We start from the raw sequence: 14,045 nt of genomic DNA on the forward strand, positions 1-14,045 counted from the left end.
CTAGATTGAATTCAGTTAGAGCCGGGGCATGAGAGAGCAGTTGAACGAGCATTGCAGCCCCCAGTGCAGTCCACACGTTTGTTTCTGCGGGTTCGGCTCCCAACTGTTCCTTCAAAAAGCAGCCCACTGTTCAGCAGTAGGTGGAGCTCGGTCTTTAAGCAAATCCTCTTCACACATTAACTAATCGGTGAAAGGCAGCCAAACAGTGCCACAGTTGTGGTACCTCCTTCTCCCTTAGGGCAGGGAGAGACTATCAGCGCTGGGTGAAAAGCTCCTTCATATAAAGGAGTCACATCAGTTACTGAGCCGCTCAGCACTGGCTGCATCCTCCACACGGGCTTCGAACTTTGCAACTTCTCATTGAAGGGACGGAAAGAAACTTTCATCCCGTCAGCTTTACCGGATTTAAAGGGGTAGTCCCAGTCAGGTGAGTTTGCAGCAGTTTCTGCTATTACTAGCCCTTAGACACATTTTAATGAACTTTATCAGCCATTTCTTTTCTGCAATTGTCTCCCATTTGACATCAATCTTCCCTGAATGACCGAGTAAAGTCTGTTTAATTCTTTTGTTCATGTTTCTATATTTAAGTTAGTTATGCTGCGCTTGTGCATAATATTTTGATTTTAAATGCTGAGTGTCAGAATAGACTTTTTAAAAATGAAATGTTACTTTGCAGGAACAGCTCCTCAGTTCCGATCAGAGATAAAGGGGAAATAAATATCTTTAGAAACAAGTTGAAAGCATTCGGGAAAGACATGAAAGATGATGAGAATCGCAGAACCATTAAGCATTGGGTATCTTCTATTATGTACAATGATGTTGACAATTTTAATCCCAAAGTTCTGTGATTGAATTCATTCAATTTCTCGGATATAAATATCAAAAATATTCTGACATCTCTTTCCCATTCTTCCAAAAGGCTCTTCAGCGAGGAATGTTGCTGAAACTGGGTGGTGTTAAACCTTAACCTGGTATGGCACGCACATCTGTCCCTAATGTTTCTTGACATTTTATTGTCTGCAGGGACCCCAGCTAAATAAGCAAAGGTTAACAAAAGAAAAAAAACATGCAAATAGTAGAAATCTGAAATTAGGTGGACTCTTGCTGGAGGGGGAAACCCTACACCCTTCAGCAAGTGGGGGGGGGGGGGGAGGGGGGAATGACACTGGAAATGCAAGCCGATAGGAAGGGCAACAAGGCATCTGGGTATAGCAGTCTATCTTCTTAACGAATGAGCTTTAAGGATTGAGAACCAGGAGCCCTGGCGAAGGAGATAGAGTGAATTAGAGTTAAACCAAGGACAGAAAGAGAAATAAAGAGAGGGAAAGAAAGATTGTTTTCAGTGAGAGAGAGAGAAAAGAGACAGTAAGAAAAAATGTAAAATAATTCTTTTACTGAAATCTCTAAGAATTGACTGCATGCGGGAATGAGATTGAACAGTTTAAATTGTTCCCATTCTGAGCCAGAGAAATTAATTAGCATTGCATCAGCAATTAGCATGTTGATAAAAGGTGAGTTTAATGTACAATTAATGTACAAATCCAGCAAGTTCTTAAAAATAATGTGGATAAGGCCGAGATGCCGTTTGTGCGAAGCAAACAGCGGAGTGGTGTAAATCGACCAGCAAGTTCTGGAGATTCGCACTTTATGGCGTATCTCTTAATCCTCTGAATTTGCTGACTAAATATGCACATTAATAATGGCATCCATTATTAGCGCACTATTATATTTCCAGCCAGATTTGGTTCAAAAAAAGGTGTATAAAAACACAGCAGATCTGTGAACTTGTGGAAATCAATGTTTCTGCTTTGAACTGGGCTTTCACCACTAGCAGAGTCTATGTCGGGCGCCAGTTGGGAAGGAGCAGCTGTGAGCCTGTAAGGAGATCTGTGCAAACCCATGGCCAAAGATTACGTCCAGAGAAAGCCGGAGAGAATCAGAGATAGACTGGGTGAAGCAGTTAGGGGCGCAATGGTTCTGATAGTGAGTCACAACTGCACGTCCAATTATTCTTTAACTCTCTTGCACATTGTGCATTTCTCTTTCTGTTTTCTGCTGTCAGTAGTCTGAGTTTGTGTGACAAAGGTCTGTGTCCTATTTCAACGATTATTGCTGATCTCAAAGATATGGTGTGATACTTGGTGGGAAAACGGACCCAGTTCACAGTAAATTGTTACATTTGACCTGCTTGTTTTCTGCTATTTTTATTTCAGATTTCTACTACTTGCACTTTTTTTTTGAACTTCCAGCATTTCGGCTCAGCAGCCAGTGCATCATATGGAATCTTGGAAATGTCCTGTTGTGTTTTTTTCTGCCCTTTGCCCTTTGCTATGTGGACACAGTTCCTTAGCCCCATTCTGAACTTCTTACCTGATGTCCAGATTCCCTTCCTGACCCCTATGCTAGCTGACATTGTAAGAGTTTCCCTCTCCACAGGCACCGAGCCGCCTCCTTTCAAAACAACAGTGATTGCTCTCCTCCTCCGAAAGTCATCCTCCACTCCTCTGTCCTCACTAACTACCTCCCTGTCTCAACCCATCCGCTACTGAGGCTGTCAACCATGCCTTTGTCAACTCCAGACTAGATTATTTCATTTCTCTCCTGGTTTACCGTCCACCCTATACCCTCAATAATTTGAGTTCATTCGAAACTCAGCTGCTCGTATCTTATCCTACTCCAAATTCAGTTTGCCTATCACCCTGACCCCTGACTCTCAGCACCACCCCCCCCCCCCCCCATGCCTTAAATTTAACATTTTAAATTCCTTCATGGCCTCAGCCTTCCCAATCGTTTTACCCTCCTGTAGCTCCACAACACCTTGAAATTGCTGTTTTTCTGAGTTTGTCCACTTTTGTGTCCCTCCTCCCTTTGACCCCACCATGATGGCCTCCAGCCATCTGTGCTTCATGCTGGAATTCCATCCCTAAATCCCTCTGCTGTTCCACATCCTTCTCCCCTTTCCTCAAAACCGACCTCTTTGATCAAGCTTTTGATCACTCATCCAATATCTCCTCCTTTTGGTTCAGCAGTCAGTGTTTTTCCTTATACTTCCATGGACTGCCTTGAACTATTGTTCTACATGAAGAGCACTATATAAAGGCACGTTGTTGCTAATAACTTTGTTTCCTTGTGTATTCTTTTCTCACTCAATCAGCCGATGAGAGTTTCTCTGAGCGGACGGTGTTTGAAATCTGCACCTTTGCGCTTTCTGACCCCGTGGAGTTTGTTGATCGGGGGATTAATAATAATTACAACAGTGGTGCTGCTCCCAGGTTAATGGTTAATCCCAGGGGCTCAAAATTTGTCATGTTACGAATTGAACGAGAACCCAAAACCAACATAATTGTTGGCAGCCAAAGTGCGATAAAACACATCTACACACCCAAACTGTGGAATGCAAAAGGTGAGTTATAGGTCAGAGAAAAAGAAAAACAAAGAGTTAAAGAGGAGGTTAGAATGTGGAATTCTCCCACACAACAGTTCTAGAAGCAGAGCCCAATTTATTTTTGATAGCTTGAAAAGGAAGCATATTAAAGGGATGGATTAGACCAGTTGGCTCAAGTGGAGCAATCCACTACCACAGACTTGATGGGTTGCCTACCCTCTTTCCTGTGCTGGAACATTCTATGGTTCTATGAAGTGGCTAGGCTGGTGACGGGGTGAGCCAGTGCCAGCTCAAGAGATAAAAGGTCCAATGTGAAACAGGACACACAAACTGACAGTGGAAGTGGAAAAGGGGGAGCTCAGAATGGAAGCAAAGGCAGGAGACATGATGACACAGATTTCAGAATGGAAGAGCAGTCTGGTAATGAGGACTTCCATTCGCCTGTTAAATGAGAAAAAATTACAAAAAGTACCCAAAACCATAGCACTCTGGGCCAGATATAGCAATCTGGGCATTGTGCCATTGGTGCTGGCACTGATGAATGTTGTGTTCGCCCTCACACAAATTGGTTGACCTCATTCGACAAAAGGAGTTTAGCCCATTGGCATAATTTGTTGGCACCTTCAAACTGACTTTCATGATGCATGGGGAGTGCCAAAGGTGCCTTGGGTTTGCCAATCTGTGACTGGATGGCAAGGGTTCAGTAGACACAGGTATGGTTAGTGGGGGCGGGGGGGGGGGGAGGTGGCATGGTGGGTGGTGGTGATGCACCCAGGCAAGATGGCAGAAGTACAGAGACGAGACCAAAACTTTCATTTACATAGAGCCTTTCACGGCTTTTGGACATTTCAAATTGCTTTGCAGTAAAATAAGTACCTTTAAAATGTTGTAATGTCGGAAACAGGACAGATAATTAGTGCACAGCAAACTCCCACAAATAGCAATAACCAGATAATTTTCTTTTGTGATATTGATTGGGGAATAAGTATTGACCAGGATCACCAGGGAGAACTTCCCTGCTCGTCTTCAAAGTAGTGCTATGATTTTTTTTTTACAACCACCTGAGAGGACCGATAGGGCTTTGGTTTAATATCTCAGCCAAAAAGGACAGCAGTCCTGCCACCAGGAGTATCAGCCTAGATTTTGTGCTCCGGTCACTGGAGTGGGATTTGAAACAACCAACATTCGAGCTTCGGGGGTAAGAGTACTACCCATTGAGCCATGGCTAATACCAGGTGGAGATTTTTTTTTAGATTTAGATTTAGAGATACAGCACTGAAACAGGCCATTTGGCCCACCGAGTCTGTGCCGACCATTAACCACCCATTTATACTAATCCTACACTAATCCCATATTCCTACCACATCCTCACCTGTCCCTATATTCCCCTACCTATACTAGGGGCAATTTCTAATGGCCAATTTACCTATCAACCTGCAAGTCTTTTTGGCTGTGGGAGGAAACCGGAGCACCCGGAGGAAACCCACGCAGACACAGGGAGAACTTGCAAACTCCACACAGGCAGTACCTAGAATTGAACCCGGGTCGCTGGAGCTGTGAGGCTGCGGTGCTAACCACTGCGCCACTGTGCCGCCCATATGTGAAGTGATGTGATGTGAAGTGGAAAGAGGCAGAAAGACAGGGGTAACAGTATCCCCTACGGTCTCTTTTCCAAATGGGCTCTGGGTGCTGGAGTTCTGTTCAGACTCTTCAATTACTAATGGGGTGGCTGCGGTGGGTTTAATAAGTTGTGCAGATGTTTCTAAGCATGTCAGGCTTGGCTCAGAGGGTGAGTACAAATTTGCTGTCACATTTCCCTACATTATAACAGTGACTACACAGTCCTTGGCTGTGGTGCACTGTGGTATGTCCTGAGGATGTGAATGGCGCTGTATAAAGGAACACGCTTTTGTGTCATTGCCCACATCAGGATGGGCAGCTAATCAGCTACTTTATGTGACAAATTCTATACTACAGGCCTCCCAACAGCCAGCGGGAGGTAGAGGAGCAGATATGTAGACAGATGTTGGAAAGATGTAAAAGCAACAGGGTTGTTGTGGTGGGTGATTTTAACTTCCCCTATATTGACTGGGACTCACTTAGTGCTAGGGGCTTGGATGGGGCAGAATTTGTAAGGAGCATCCAGGAGGGCTTCTTGAAGCAATATGTAGATAGTCCAACCAGGGAAGGGGCTGTACTGGACCTGATATTGGGGAATGAGCCCGGCCAGGTGGTCGAAGTTTCAATAGGGGAGCATTTCGGGAACAGTGACCATAATTCCGTAAGTTTTAAGGTACATGTGGATAAGGATAAGAGTAGTCCTCGGGTGAAGGTGCTAAATTGGGGGAAGGTTATTTATAACAATATTCGGCAGGAATTGAAGAATTTAGATTGGGGGCGGCTGTTTGAGGGTAAATCAACATCTGACACGTGGGAGTCTTTCAAACGTCAGGTGATTAGAATCCAGGACTGGCATGTTCCTGTGAGGATGAAGGATAAGTTTGGCAAGTGTCGGGAACCTTGGATAACGAGGGATATTGTGAGCCTAGTCAAAAAGAAAAAGGAAGCTTTCGTAAGGGCTAGAAGGCTGGGAACAGATGAAGCTCTTGAGGAATATAAAGAAAGTGGGAAGGAACTTATGTAAGGAGTCTGGAGGGCTAAAAGGGGTCATGAAAAGTCATTGGCAAACAGGATTAAGGAGAATCACAAGGCTTTTTATACGTATATAAAGAGCAAGAGGGTAGCCAGGGAAAGGGTTGGCCCACTCAAGGACAGAGGAGGGAATCTATGCGTGGGGCCAGAGGAAATGGGCGAGGTACTAAATGAGTACTTTGCATCAGTATTCACACAAGAGAAGGACTTGGTGGATGATGTGTCCAGGGAAGGGAGTGTAGATAGTCTGGGTCATGTTGATATCAAAAAGGAGGAGGTGTTGGGCGTCTTGAAAAACATTAAGGTAGATAAGTCCCCAGGGCCTGATGGGATCTACCCCAGAATACTGAGGGAGGCAAGGGAGGAAATTGCTGGGGCCTTGACAGAAATCTTTGTATCCTCATTGGCTACAGGTGAGGTCCCAGAGGACTGGAGAATAGCCAATGTTGTTCCTTTGTTTAAGAAGGGTAGCAAGGATAATCCAGGAAATTACAGGCCGGAGAGCCTTACGTCAGTGGTAGGGAAATTATTGGAGAGGATGCTTCGGGACAGGATTTACTCCCATTTGGAAACAAATGGACTTATCAGCGAGAGGCAGCATGGTTTTGTGAAGGGGAGGTCGTGTCTCACTAAGAGGTGACAGCCTCTTTATTGGTCACCGCCGCACGGGATTGAGTCCCGCTTTCGGTCCTAGCGGTGGGTCTGCTTACCACTTGAGAAAATCCAGTCTTAGGATGCCTGGGTTTCTACATCTAATAAAAAATTGCCTTCTTTCAGAAACAAAGTGGAAATCAAAGCGAGGAGCCCTTGCTGAGTTCCAGCTCTTTCTGCCTCTATTTTTTCACTGAATGATACAGAGAGAGACCTTTTAAAATTCTATTTGAGTCTGAGGGATGGTTGGGCAATTTTATGAATTTACAATTCCAGTGCCGGGCTTTGTGTATCAGGATTGCACATGGCAAATTGGGATGCACACTCCCTGCAATTTTCCAAATGGATGGAAAAATCATGGGATACACACACCCAACTTCCTTTGGGCAGGTCAAGTTTTTCATTCAAGGGGGTGAATTTACAAATTCACCCTTTAAGAACAACAGTGAGACTAACCGCCTCTTTAAGTGGATATTTTAGTGGCCATGTATTCAAAGATACAGTCTTGTATTTTACAGTGCATGCTTAATATGGGAGGGAAGGGGGAATGAATGAGAAGGAGGGGCAATGAGAGAGAGGGCTGAGGAAAAGGGTCTTGAGAGAAATTTGGAAAGAGAACAAGAACAGAAATGGTGCAATGAGAGAAAAGGAGTGAAAGGGTAAAATAGGAAATGAGAAGAGGATAAGAGTCAGGGAGGGTGAGGAAAGAGGGGGAATGTAGTGAGAGACAACAGAGCAGAAATGTGAGACAGAAGGAATTAGAGGTTGGGAGAATGAGACTGGGAGGGACAGTGGGCGGGAGGTGGAATGAGGAGAGAGCGAGGGCAGGAGGTGAAATGAGACTGGGAAAGACAAAGAAGGGGCAGGGAAGTGAGAGACACAATCCAGATTTGAAGAAAGTAGTGCGGAAGAAAACATGTCAAAGGTTCTCGCGATGCACTAAGCTACACGTTTTGCATGGTGTGCCTGTCGTAGCTGCAGTTACAGTGAATGCACTCGTAGTTGTCAGTGTACAATATTTTCTCCTGGCTTTGAACTGTGAAAGGTGACCACCTGTGGTTTAACCTGCGGTGCAAAATTGTGAAATTGTGGATTTTGAAACCGCATGCCCTCATAATTTCAGGAAAAGCCTACTGTTTTGTGAGACTTTCTTCTTGCTTTGTGTGTCTGATCTTTTATTTTCCAATGTTTCCTTAGACCCTCTGTTAATGCACCTCAATAGCCACCCCGGCCAGCCTACAGATTAATGGCAATACATTGAACCCAGGAATTCAATTTGTTACATCCTCAATAAAGTGCAAAGGAAGATTCTGATTGAAAAGAAGCAGACCCACTAGACAGGAATCATTTAGATCAGACTTAAAATCTTTTGCCTCTTCAGTGAAAGGCGAAGAAAAGTTCTTTGTGTCTTTCAGCGAGGAGGAAATGTGATTCTAAACAGAAAATGAGAGAGAAAAAACATTTTAACAACAACACAGGGTAAACAATGAGCTGAAATCTGCTTCTATTCTGCTTTCAGGCTGAACACCATTATCTGTCTTTTACTGAGTCTGCTACCATTGACCAGCTGATGCACAGAACAGCGATCCACTGCCAGTCACACAGGACAATTACAATTTAAAGGCCAGAGAAGTAAGTTTATTTTTTTCCTTTTAACTGAATTCATTTCAGTCAGGTTCCAAAGGCTGGTATCGTCTGTGTGGAATGGTTTTCTTCTTAAGGGTCTGGATCATTATTTCCTTCACAGGCGCCCTCGTACCATTCCTTCCCTCCGAGACCATCTGCTGCCAATTCTTTGCCAATGCCAGGCTGTACCATCTGCTAGGGATTGACTCTCCCTAGGATTTTCACCTGGCTTCCGTTTAGCATTTCCCTAGAGCAAAGGGACCAAAGATCACTGTTGTTTATGAAATACTGCAATCCACTCCTTCCCAGTTAACACCTTCAGGATGGGCAAGCCAAGGACAGAAAAAGGCTTTGGAATGCAGTAACGTATAAGGGAGATTTGATTGAGAAGGAAAGGGATTCAGAAGCTCTCGCTCCACTCTTCTACTGTTAAATAGTGACTTGTTTTCTACCCTAAAGTGAGAATTAAAGCTGAGATGAATGAGAAGGAAAGACATGCATGAGCATAACATCATCACGTCCAACAATTGTCAAAGTGCTTCAACAGAATAATGTAACAATTCCAAATGGGAAAACATGGCAGCCATTTTGTATACATCACATTCCCATTAGTATGGGCGACAGGAGTGTCAGTTAATCTGTTCTTGGCTATAATTGATTCAGGGAGGAATGTTAGTCACTGCTAGGAAGGCCAGCCATGACTCAGTTGGGAGCACTCTTGCCTCTGAATCAGAAGGTTGTGGATTCGTGTTCCACTCCAGGGACTTATAAGCATAATAAGCTAGGCCAATATGAAAAACATTAAGGTAGATAAGTCCCCAGGGCCTGATGGGATCTACGCCAGAATACTGAGGGAGGCAAGGGAGGAAATTGCTGGGGCCTTGACAGAAATCTTTGTATCCTCATTGGCTACAGGTGAGGTCCCAGAGGACTGGAGAATAGCCAATGTTGTTCCTTTGTTTAAGAAGGGTAGCAAGGATAATCCAGGAAATTACAGGCCGGAGAGCCTTACGTCAGTGGTAGGGAAATTATTGGAGAGGATTCTTCGGGACAGGATTTACTGCCATTTGGAAACAAATGGACTTATTAGCGAGAGGCAGCATGGTTTTGTGAAGGGAAGGTCGTGTCTCACTAACTTGATCGAGTTTTTTGAGGAAGTGACGAAGATGATTGATGAAGGAAGGACAGTGGATGTTGTCTACAAGGACTTCAGTAAAGCCTTTGACAGGGTTGAGGGGCCTTACACCTGCTCCTATTTCTGGTGTTATGTTCTTAACCATGAGACAAGGTGAACTTCCTGCTCTTCTTTGAATGGTGCTTAATGTCCACCTGAATCAGCAGAACAGGCAGTCGGGGTCTTACCTTAATATTTCGTCCAAAGAATGGCCCCTTTGAAAGTACAGCAATTCTTCGAGTATCAGCCTAGACTATGTGCTTATTCAGAGCTGGGACTTGAACCAATCATCCTGTGATTCCGAAGCAAGAGTGATCCCAACTGAACCGAGCTGACAACTTGGGCCAAGAGCCTTCTTCCTCTGACCCTATCTTGTGATAATGGCAAGGTAGCATTTCCTACCTTTAATTCACTGGAATAATCAGAGAGGGTCTTGGTCATCCAAGGGACAACACAGAACTCCTTCATTGTTAGGCTGGAGTATCAGCATAGATTAGGACTCCAATTCTGGAATGACAGCCCTTAACTCAGTGTTACCGACGAGCCAATCTGCCACCTTGGCTCAAAGAACTTAATATGGATTAAATAAAACTCTCCTATTATATTAATGCTCCAGGAAATAGAACAGAATATTTGAGTATATTTACCCTCCTGTAATAGCAAATACCCTCTAACCTCCCCCTTTCATCCCAGTTTTCTCCCCTTCCTGGTACTCCCCTGGCCAAAAAACGATATATAATCAAAAGAGTAGAGCTTTTTGTAAATCACCAACAATACATCTCAACTGGCTACCAAAAGGCATGGATTGTAACACAACAGAGACTCACCTGCTTAGTGTCACCTTACAACAGGGCTTCTGATATTGGGAAGTCAGTAGAGTGGGGAACTGTCAGCCAGAGTCTTTCCACCCACTGGCACATTGGTACCAACTTACCACATCAACAACACAACTCACATTACATTCGTTCAGCATTCAGGAAAGTTTAAGCTGCCTGTTGGCTGCTCTTACGTCTAAGGGTTTATCAGCTTCCTTTTCTCTTGGCCTCTCGGTGGCAATTATTTTCTAGGCAGATTATGATCCTGAGCAGTTCTACTGAAGGTTGTATAACCCTTGTCAGGATATTTGCGCAACATCACAAAAGCAATGTCAGTTTCTGAGCTTTGTTACTATTACTAACGTTTGAAGAATTAGCACGCTATGGTAACTGCTATGATATATGGGTCTTTTCAAAGTGTAGCATGACTCTATTACCAAAGGCATATTTAGGGTGGAACCGCCAGCAGAACAGAAGAGTATCCAGTGGCAGAGCTGCAATGCTCTATCACTGACAGCCCTTTTGGAAGTAAACCACAGGAGGCAGCTTAGCAGCAGAAACAGGCTTCAAGGCCTCGAAATTTGTGCTGCGCCAGTTTTTCAAGTGAGCTGAATCTGTGCCACAAGTGTGTTGTGTACCACGTTGGTTCTGGTGCCCTATAATCATGGCAGTCACCCATCTGAATGAAGTGTTAAGCTTATTAATATGTTTAAGTCAGGCCCTTCATGGTGTTTTTAGGATCCATTCACGATATTAGTCTGTGGCAACATCTGATTTGCCCAGAAAACCATAAGGAAGCAAACTGCAAGAACGCTACTTAAAGGGATCCTCACCTCTATTCGGCGTCAGTAGCTGGACTGCTGGACTGTTGATTTAGGTTGCCTGTGGCCTTGTTTTGGCGACAATAGTAGTGAATTTTGAGTTTTCAGATGACCTGGAGGCCCTTGAATTAATGTTGTGCCTTTAAAATCACTTTCTTTTCAGTGGAGCCAATGCTCCCTTTAAGAGATGCAAAGTGCCATTAAATGGCATCAGGGATGCCTGATTAATTTCCCCATCATCAGGCGAGCAGCCAATTAGCAGCACCTTGCCACCTCGCCTCTTTCAATGTGACGCTGGAGGGAGACCAATATGGTGTGGTCCTTGCACCCCATTCTTAATCGCAGCATAATCTAATTTCTCAGCTCATGTCTCTACAATATTTTATTTTATTTATTTATTTACAGCACTGAAACAGGCCCTTCGGCCCACCGAGTCTGTGCCGACCGACAACTACCCATTTATACTAACCCTGCATTTTAGTCATCTTTATAATATTGATAATGTGCTGAGGGAAGTATGCAGTACCAAGACTGTCTTAATATACTATGAAGGAGCATTGATGGCCATCCCTTCAGCTGTCTAGGCCCTAAACTCTGGATTCCCCCACCGAACCCCTCTGTCTCTCTTGTCCTTTAAGTCGCTCTATAAAACCTAACTCTTTGGCCAAGTTTTTGGTCACCTGTCCTAATGTCTCTTTATGTGGCTCAGTGTCATATTTTGCTTGATAACACTACTGTGAATCACCTTGGGATATTTTACTAAATTAAAGATGTTATATAAGTGAAAAATGTTGCTATTGGTTGAGGTGAGCCTAGGAGACAACCTTCCAGGGATCAGAAGTTGGACGTGTGAAAACCAGGGAGTCTCTATTGGAACCTCCAACACATAGGTTCATTAAAAAAGGGAGGTAAGAGGCTGTACTTCTCACTTAGTCACTGCTATCCCAGGAACATAGGAACAGGAGTAGGCCATTCAGCCCCTTGAGTCTGTTCCATCATTCAATTGAGATCATGGCTGATCTGTATCCTAACTCCACCCACCCGCCTTGGCTTCATATCCTTGGCTAGCAAAAATCTATTGATTTCAGATTTAAAATGGTTGAATTAGCATCTACTGCTTTTTGTGGGAGGGGGTTCCACACATCTACCATGCTTTGTGTGAAGAAGTGTTTCCTAATTTCTCTCCTGACTGGTTTAGCTCTTTAAGGTTTTGTCCCCTTATCCTAGGCTCCCTCTCCAGCAGATAAGGTTCTCTTTTTAACGACCGGTTAATTCCTTTCAAAATCCTCAAACCTCAATCAAATGACCCCTTTAGCTTCTATACTCCAGAAAATACAGGCCTTGTTTATATAATCACTCCTAAAATCCAACACCTGCTGGTAGCTTTCTGCTGAATCTGTGCTGCACTCTTTCAAAGGCCAATATATTCTTTCTAAGCTGTGGTACCACAACAGGACTGAGTACTCAGTGGGTAGCACGCTTGCCTCTGAGTCAGAAGGTTGTAGATTCATAGAATAGAATCATAGAATTATTGTACGGTTACAGCACAGAAAGAGGCCACTCGGGCCATCATGTCTATGCTGACTGTCTGCAAGAGCAGCTCAACTATTCCCACTCACCCTCCCTTTCCCCAGAACCTTGCAAATGGTTTCTCTTCAGATGCTTATCCAATTCCCTTTTGAAAGCCATGATTATATATGCTTCCACCACACTCTCAGGCAGTGCATTCCACATCCTAACCACTCGCTGAATAAAAAAGTTTTTCCTCATGACACCTCTGGTTCTTTTGCCAATCACCCTAAATCGGTGTTCTCTGGTTCTCGACCCTTCTGCCAATGGGAACAGTTTCTCTCTATCTACTCTGACCAGACCCCTCATGATTTTGAACACCGCCATCAAAACTCCTCTCAACTTTCTGTTCTTAAGGACAACAATCCCAGCTTCTCCAATCTATCCACGTAACTAAAGCCCCTCACCCCTGGAACCATTTTCATAAATCTTTTCTGCACCCTCTCTAAAGGTTTCCCATCCTTCCTAAAGTGTGGTGTCCAGAATTGGACACAATATTCCAGTTGAGGCAGAATCAGGTTTTTATAAAGGTTCATCATAACTTCCTTGCTCTTGTGCATTCTATATCTCTATTTATAAAGCCCAGGATCCCATAGGCCTTTCTAACCACTTTCTCAACCTGCCCTGCCATCTTCAATGATCTATGCATATATCCCCCAGGTGTCTCTGTCCTGCACCCCCTTTAGAATTGTACCCTTTATATTGCCTTTCCTTGTTCTTCCTACCAAAATGTATTACTTCACATTTCACTGCTATAAATTTCATTTTATTTCAATCCCATTGAGCACAAAATCTATGCTGACAGTATAATGCAATACTTTAGGAGTGCTGCACTGTCAGAGGTGCTGTGTTTCAGGTGAAATGTCTGCTCTCTGAGGTGGACGTAAAAGATCCAATGACACTATTTCGAAGAAAAGAGTAGAGTTCTGCCTGGCGCCTGGCCAATATGTATCCCTCAATCAACATTGCTAAAACAGATTATCTGTCATTATCACATTTCTGTTTGTGGGAGCTTGCTGTGCGCAAAATGGCTGTTGCATTTCCTTACAACAGTTACAACACTTCCAAAGTACTTCATTGGCTGTAAAGTACTTTTGGATGTCTTGAGGTTATGAAAGGTGCTATATAGATGCAATTGTTTTTGTACACAGTACTCTATATGTAGTCTAACCAGGGTGTTGTACAGCTGTAGCAAAAGTTCCTCCCCTTTATATTCTAGCCCTTTAGTATAAAAACTAAAATTCCATTTGCCTTTTTGATTATCTTTTGTTCTTGATTGTTAATTTTAGTGGTCTCTTTAAATCTCTTTGGACCTCCACTGTTCCTAGCTTTTTCCATTTAAAAAAAATATT

General features: G+C 43.7%; 1 protein-coding gene across 5 annotated transcripts in view; it reads left to right on the forward strand.

Annotated features, from left to right (window-relative positions):
- Positions 1–226: 226 nt before the first annotated feature.
- LOC137352262 (alkaline phosphatase-like) overlaps positions 227–14,045 on the forward strand; it is a 95,783-nt gene continuing 81,964 nt past the window's right edge. For 3 of the 5 annotated variants that reach the window (XM_068017547.1, XM_068017546.1, XM_068017548.1), the window contains exons 1-2: positions 229–427; positions 8,208–8,320. The gene's annotated coding sequence lies outside the window, so the exon portion shown is untranslated. Of the gene's footprint in view, positions 428–8,207; positions 8,321–14,045 lie in introns of all 5 variants that reach the window. The other 2 variants (XM_068017550.1, XM_068017549.1) reach the window with 2 other exon arrangements.

The sequence above is a fragment of the Heterodontus francisci genome, chromosome 37, assembly GCF_036365525.1.
Source record: "Heterodontus francisci isolate sHetFra1 chromosome 37, sHetFra1.hap1, whole genome shotgun sequence".
NCBI lineage: Eukaryota > Metazoa > Chordata > Chondrichthyes > Heterodontiformes > Heterodontidae > Heterodontus > Heterodontus francisci.